Here is an 8,159-nt window from a genome sequence, read left to right on the forward strand (position 1 = left end):
CGATGATGCTGCTGCCCATCTCAATAATTTTGTTGAATTGTGTGAAATGCAAAAGTATAAAGATGTAGATGGTGACATTATAAAATTAAAATTGTTTCCTTTCTCATTAAGAGGAAGAGCTAAAGATTGGTTGCTATCTCTGCCTAAGAATAGTATTGATTCATGGACTAAATGTAAGGATGCTTTTATTGGTAGATATTATCCCCCTGCTAAAATTATATCTTTGAGGAGTAGTATAATGAATTTTAAACAATTGGATAATGAGCATGTTGCACAAGCTTGGGAAAGAATGAAATCTTTGGTTAAAAATTGCCCAACCCATGGACTGACTACTTGGATGATCATCTAAACCTTTTATGCAGGACTGAACTTTTCTTCGCGGAATCTATTGGATTCAGCTGCTGGAGGTACCTTTATGTCCATCACTCTTGGTGAGGCAACAAAGCTTCTTGATAATATGATGATCAATTACTCTGAATGGCACACGGAAAGAGCTCCACAAGGTAAGAAGGTAAATTCAGTCGAAGAAACCTCTTCCTTGAGTGATAAGATTGATGCTATTATGTCTATGCTTGTGAATGATAGGACTAATGTTGATCCTAATAATGTTCCGTTAGCTTCATTGGTTGCCCAAGAAGAACATGTTGATGTAAACTTCATTAAAAATAATAATTTCAACAACAATGCTTATCGGAACAATTCTAGTAACAACTATAGGCCATATCCTTATAATAATGGTAACGGTTATGGTAATTCTTATGGGAATTCTTACAACAATAATAGGAACACACCCCCTAGACTTGAAGCTATGCTTAAAGAATTTATTAGTACACAAACTGCTTTTAACAAATCTGTTGAGGAAAAGCTCAATAAAATTAATATTCTCGCTTCTAAGGTTGATAGTCTTGCCTCTGATGTTGATCTTTTGAAATTGAAAGTTATGCCTAATAAGGATATTGAAAATAAAATTGTTACTACATCAAATGCCATCCAAGTTAGAATTAATGAGAATATAAGATTGATGGCCGAATTGCATGCTAGGTGGGAAAGAGAAGAAAATGAAAAACTAGCTAAAGAGAATAATGTAGCTAAAGTTTGGACTATTACCACCACTAGTAATGCTAATGCTCCACATGTTGCTGCACCTCCTACTATTAATGGTAAAATAATTGGTGTTGACAATGTTTCCACTTCTAATGCAAAGCCTGCAAAACTGCCGGAAACTGCTAAAACTGCTGAAACTGCCTGTGATAAAACTGCTGAAATTTTTTCCAACATTGGGGATGATGATCCCATTGCTTTAGATTATAATGGTTTGGATTTTGATGATTGTCACATCTCTGAAGTTATAAAGTTCTTACAAAAACTTGCTAAGAGTCATAATGCTAGTGCTATAAACTTGGCTTTCACAAAACATATTACAAATGCTCTCATAAAAGCTAGAGAAGAGAAACTAAAACTTGAAACTTCTATTCCTAGAAAGATAGAGGATGGTTGGGAGCCCATCATTAAGATGAAGGTCAATAACTTTGATTGTAATGCTTTATGTGATCTTGGTGCAAGTATTTCCGTTATGCCTAAGAAAGTCTATGATATGCTTGACTTGCCACCATTGAAAAATTGTTATTTGGATTTTAATCTTGTTGATAATGCTATAAAGAAACCTTTGGGGAGAATTTATAACGTTCGCATTACCGTTAACAATAACCTTGTCCCCGTTGATTTTGTTGTCTTGGATATTGAATGCAATGCATCTTGTCCCATTATATTGGGAAGACCTTTTCTTCGAACTGTTGGAGCTATCATTGATATGAAGGAAGGTAATATTAAATATCAATTTCCTCTCAAGAAAGGTATGGAACACTTCCCTAGAAAGATAATGAAGTTACCTTTTGATTCTATTATTAGAACAAGTTATGATGTCGATGCTTCATCTCTTGATAATACTTGATATACACTTTCTGCGCCTAGCTGAAAGGCGTTAAAGAAAAGCGCTTATGGGAGACAACCCATGTTTTTACTACAGTATTTTTGTTTTATATTTGAGTCTTGGAAGTTGTTTACTACTGTAGCAACCTCTCCTTATCTTAGTTTTGTGCATTGTTGTGCCAAGTAAAGTCGTTGATAGTAAGGTTCATACTAGATTTGGATTACTGCGCACAAACAGATTTCTTTGCTGTCACGAATTTCGACCTGCCTCTCTGTAGGTAGCTCAGAAAAATATGCCAATTTACGTGCGTGATCCTCCGATATGTACGCAACTTTCATTCAATTTGGGAATTTTCATTTGAGCAAGTCTGGTGCCTCAATAAAATCCATCTTTACGGACTGTTCTGTTTTGACAGATTCTGCCTTTTATTTCGCATTGCATCTTTTGCTATGATGGATGAATTTCTTTACTTCATTAATGTCCAGTAGCTTTGTGCAATGTCCAGAAGTGTTAAGAATGATTATGTCACCTCTGAACATGTGAATGTTTATTATGCACTAACCCTCTAATGAGTTGTTTCGAGTTTGGTGTGGAGGAAGTTTTCAAGGATCAAGAGAGGGAGATGATACAATATGATCAAGGAGAGTGAAAGCTCTAAGCTTGGGGATGCCCCGGTGGTTCACCCCTGCATATTCTAAGAAGAGTCAAGCGTCTAAGCTTGGGGATGCCCAAGGCATCCCCTTCTTCATCGACAACATTATCAGGTTCCTCCCCTGAAACTATATTTTTATTCCATCACATCTTATGTGCTTTGCTTGGAGCGTCGGTTTGTTTTTGTTTTTTGTTTTTGTTTGAATAAAATGGATCCTAGCATTCATTGTGTGGGAGAGAGACACGCTCCGCTGTTGCATATGGACAAATATGTCCTTAGGCTTTACTCATAGTATTCATGGCGAAGGTTGAATCTTCTTCGTTAAATTGTTATATGGTTGGAATTGGGAAATGCTACATGTAGTAATTCTAAAATGTCTTGAATAATTTGATACTTGGCAATTGTTGTGCTCATGTTTAAGCTCTTGCATCATATACTTTGCACCCATTAATGAAGAAACACCTAGAGCTTGCTAAATTTGGTTTGCATATTTGGTCTCTCTAAAGTCTAGATATTTCTAGTATTGAGTTTTGAACAACAAGGAAGACGGTGTAGAGTCTTATAATGTTTAAAATATGTCTTTTATGTGAGTTTTGCTGCACCGGTTCATCCTTGTGTTTGTTTCAAATAACCTTGCTAGCCTAAACCTTGTATCGAGAGGGAATACTTCTCATGCATCCAAAATTCTTGAGCCAACCACTATGCCATTTGTGTCCACCATACCTACCTACTACATGGTATTTCTCCGCCATTCCAAAGTAAATTGCTTGAGTGCTACCTTTAAAATTTCCATTCTTTACCTTTGCAATATATAGCTCATGGGACAAATAGCTTAAAAACTATTGTGGTATTGAATATGTACTTATGCACTTTATCTCTTATTAAGTTGCTTGGTGTGCGATAACCATGTTCCTGGGGACGCCATCAACTACTCTTTGTTGAATATCATGTGAGTTGCTATGCATGTCCGTCTTGTCTGAAGTAAGAGAGATTTACCACTCATTTATTGGTTAGAGCATGCATATTGTTAGAGGAGAACATTGGGCCGCTAACTAAAGCCATGAATCATGGTGGAAGTTTCAGTTTTGGACATATATCCTCAATCTCATATGAGAACATTAATTGTTGCTACATGCTTATGCATCAAAGAGGAGTCCATTATCTGTTGTCTATGTTGTCCCGGTATGGATGTCTAAGTTGAGAATAATCAAAAGCGAGAAATCCAAATGTGAGCTTTCTCCTTAGACCTTTGTACAGGCGGCATGGAGGTACCCCTTTGTGACACTTGGTTAAAACATGTGTATTGCGATAATCCCGGTAATCCAAGCTAATTAGGACAAGGTGCGGGCACTATTACTATACTATGCATGAGGCTTGCAACTTGTAAGATATAATTTACATGATACATATGCTTTATTACTGCCGTTGACAAAATTGTTTCTTGTTTTCAAAACCAAAGCTCTAGCACAAATATAGCAATCCATGCTTCCCTCTGCGAAGGGCCTTTCTTTTACTTTTATGTTGAGTCAGTTCACCTATCTCTCTCCACCTCAAGAAGCAAACACTTGTGTGAACTGTGCATTGATTCCTACATACTTGCATATTGCACTTGTTATATTACTCTATCTTGACAAATATCCATGAGATATACATGTTACAAGTTGAAAGCAACCGCTGAAACTTAATCTTCCTTTGTGTTGCTTCAATACCTTTACTTTGATTTATTGCTTTATGAGTTAACTCTTATGCAAGATTTATTGATGCTTGTCTTGAAGTACTATTCATGAAAAGTCTTTGCTTTATGATTCATTTGTTTACTCATGTCATTACCATTGTTTTGATCGCTGCATTCATTACATATGCTTACAATAGTATGATCAAGGTTATGATGGCATGTCACTCCGAAAATTATCTTTGTTATCGTTTACCTGCTCGGGACGAGCATGAACTAAGCTTGGGGATGCTGATACGTCTCCGACGTATCGATAATTTCTTATGTTCCATGCCACATTATTGATGATATCTACATGTTTTATACACATTATATGTCGTATTTATGCATTTTCCGGCACAAACCTATTAACGAGATGCCGAAGAGCCGATTCTTGTTTTCTAGCTGTTTTTGGTTTCAGAAATCCTAGTAAGGAAATATTCTCGGAATTGGACGAAATCAACGCCCGGGGTCCTATTTTTGCACGAAGCTTCCGGAAGACCGAAGGGGAAGGAAGTGGGGCCACGAGGCGCCGACACCACAGGGCGGCGCGGCCCGGCCCTTGGCGCGCGGCCCGGTGTGTGGGGCCCTCGTGTGGCCCCCGCGTTGCCCTTCCGCCTACTTAAAGCCTTCATCGCGAAACCCCCGGTACCGAGAGCCACGATACGGAAAACCTTGCGAGACGCCGCCGCCGCCAATCCCATCTCGGGATATTCCGGAGATCGCCTCCGGCACCTCGCCGGAGAGGGGAATCATCTCCCGGAGGACTCTTCACCGCCATGGTCGCCTCCGGAGTGATGAGTGAGTAGTTCACCCCTGGACTATGGGTCCATAGCAGTAGCTAGATGGTCGTCTTCTCCTTATGTGCTTCATTGTTGGATCTTGTGAGCTGCCTAACATGATCAAGATCATCTATCCGTAATGCTATATGTTGTGTTTGTCGGGATCCGATGGATAGAGAATACTATGTTATGTTGATTATCAATCTATTACCTATGTGTTGTTTATGATCTTGCATGCTCTCCATTATTAGTAGAGGCTCGGCCAAGTTTTTGCTCTTAACTCCAAGAGGGAGTATTTATGCTCGATAGTGGGTTCATGCCTCCATTAAATCTGGGACAGTGACAGAAAGTTCTAAGGTTGTGGATGTGCTGTTGCCACTAGGGATAAAACATTGATGCTATGTCCGAGGATCCAGTACTGAGAGCCACGATACGGAAAACCTTCCAGAGACGCCTCCGCCGCCAATCCCATCTCGGGGGATTCAGGAGATCGCCTCCGGCACCCCCGGAGAGGGGAATCATCTCCCGGAGGTCTCTTCATCGCCATGATCGCCTCCGGATCGATGTGTGAGTAGTCCACCCCTGGACTATGAGTCCATAGCAGTAGCTAGATGGTTGTCTTCTCCTCATTGTGCTATCATGTTAGATCTTGTGAGCTGCCTATCATGATCAAGATCATCTATTTGTAATCCTTCATGTTGTGTTTGTTGGGATCCGATGAATATTGAATACTATGTCAAGTTGATTATCAATCTATCATATATGTTATTTATGTTCTTGCATGCTCTCCGTTGCTAGTAGAGGCTCTGGCCAAGTTGATACTTGTGACTCCAAGAGGGAGTATTTATGCTCGATAGTGGGTTCATGCCTCCATTAAATCTGGGACAGTGACAGAAAGTTCTAAGGTTGTGGATGTGCTGGTTCTACTAGGGATAAAACATCGATGCGTTGTCTAAGGATATTTGTGTTGATTACATTACGCACCATACTTAATGCATTTGTCTGTTGTTTACAACTTAATACTGGAGGGGGTTCGGATGATAACCTGAAGGTGGACTTTTTAGGCATAGATGCATGCTGGATAGCGGTCTATGTACTTTGTCGTAATGCCCCGATTAAATCTCATAGTACTCATCATGATATATGTATGTGCATTGTTATGCCTTCTTTATTTGTCAATTGCCCAACTGTAATTTGTTCACCCAACATCTCGCTATCTTATGGGAGAGACACCACTAGTGATCTGTGGACCCCGATCCTATTCTTTACATCCGAAATACAATCTACTGCAATTGTTTTTTACTTGTTCTTTGCAAACAACCATCATCATCCACACTATACATCTAATCCTTTGTTTACGACAAGCCGGTGAGATTGACAACCTCACCGTTACGTTGGGGCAAAGTTCACGTGATTGTGTTGTGCGGGTTCCACGTTGGCGCCGGAATCCCGGTGTTGCGCCGCACTACACTCCTCCGCCATCAACCTTCAACGTGCTTCTTGACTCCTACTGGTTCGATTAAACCTTGGTTTCTTACTGAGGGAAACTTGCTACTGTGCGCATCACACCTTTCTCTTGGGGTTCCCAACGGACGTGTCAACTACACGCATCAGGCCCCAAGGGAATCTACTGGCAATTAAGGTACTCCTTTTAATAGAGCACCAGAGCAAAACATTAACACTTGGTGAAAACATGTGATCCTCATATCTAAGCCTTCCCCTCCAGTTATCCCAGTTGTTGTCACTCTGGGGCCTCGGGTTCCGGACATAGACATGTGCAAACAACTTGTAGATACAATCTAAGCAATAAGTATAGAGCTTAAATCTAAGATCATGCCACTCGGGCCCTAGTGACAAGCATTAAACACAACAAGATTGCGAGCAACAATAACTTCACAAACTTTATAGATAGACTAATCATAATGTAACAATCCATCGGATCCCAACAAACACAACACCGATTACATCAGATGAATCTCAATCATGTAAGGCAGCTCATGAGATCATTGTATTGAAGTACATGGGGGAGAGAGTACCAACTAGCTACATCTAGAACCCGTAGTCCATGGGGGAACTACTCACGAAGCATGATGGAGGCGGTGGCGTCGATGGAGATGGCTTCCGGGGGCACTTCCCCGTCCCGGCAGGGTGCCGGAACAGAGACTTCTGTTCCCCGAAACGGAGTTTCGCGATGGTGGCGGCGCCCCTGGAGTCTTTCTGGAGTTTCGTCAATTTGTATCGCGTTTTTAGGTCGAAAGGGGTCTTATAGGCGAAGAGGCGGCGCAGGAGGGGCACCAGGGCGCCCTCCCCATAGGCCGGCGCGACCCTATGGTGTGGGGCCCCTGGGCCTCCTCTCCGGGTCTCCTTCGGTGTCCTGGTCCGTCTCGGTGAATTATGATGTTTGGTCTTCGTTTCGTCGAATTCCGAGAATATTGCTCGAACAGCCTTTACGGAACCAAAAACGACAGAAAACGAGAACCGGCACTTCGGCATCTTGTTAATAGGTTAGTTCCGGAAAACGCATAAAAACATTATAAAGTGCAAGCAAAACATGTAAGTATTGTCATAAAACTAGCATGGAACATCAGAAATTATAGATACGTTGGAGACGTATCAAAGCCCACTCCCTCTTCCTCCCCTTCTCCCGGTGGCCCATCCTTCTCGGCTCTAATTCTGTTTGGCAGGAAACACATCCTTTTAGTGTTTTTAACTTTGCATGAGCTACGGGACTCAGACAAGGGAAATGTTAGTGGCCACGCTTTGGAAATTTCGAGATGAATAAAATGAGCTAAAGTGGGCCACCGGGAGGTCAACAAACTAGGAAATAGGGCATGTGGCACGCCCACCCCCTTTGGGCGCGCCATCAGAGTCCTTTCCACCTCTAGCGTCCGTTTCGCCTAAATCTTTCGCGAACCGACTTGTTTTCCCTAAAAACCACTATATATACGACCCCTAGGGGTTTCATTGAGGCTACAACGGAGATAAAAACACATAAGAAGAGACTCAGCATGCTATCACCGACGGAGATCGGAGGGGGAAATGCTGCCGGAGTCGCCTCCGGTGGATTCCACCCCCTCTAGTGTG

The sequence above is a fragment of the Lolium rigidum genome, chromosome 1 (genome assembly GCF_022539505.1).
Source record: "Lolium rigidum isolate FL_2022 chromosome 1, APGP_CSIRO_Lrig_0.1, whole genome shotgun sequence".
NCBI classification, from domain to species: Eukaryota; Viridiplantae; Streptophyta; class Magnoliopsida; order Poales; family Poaceae; genus Lolium; species Lolium rigidum.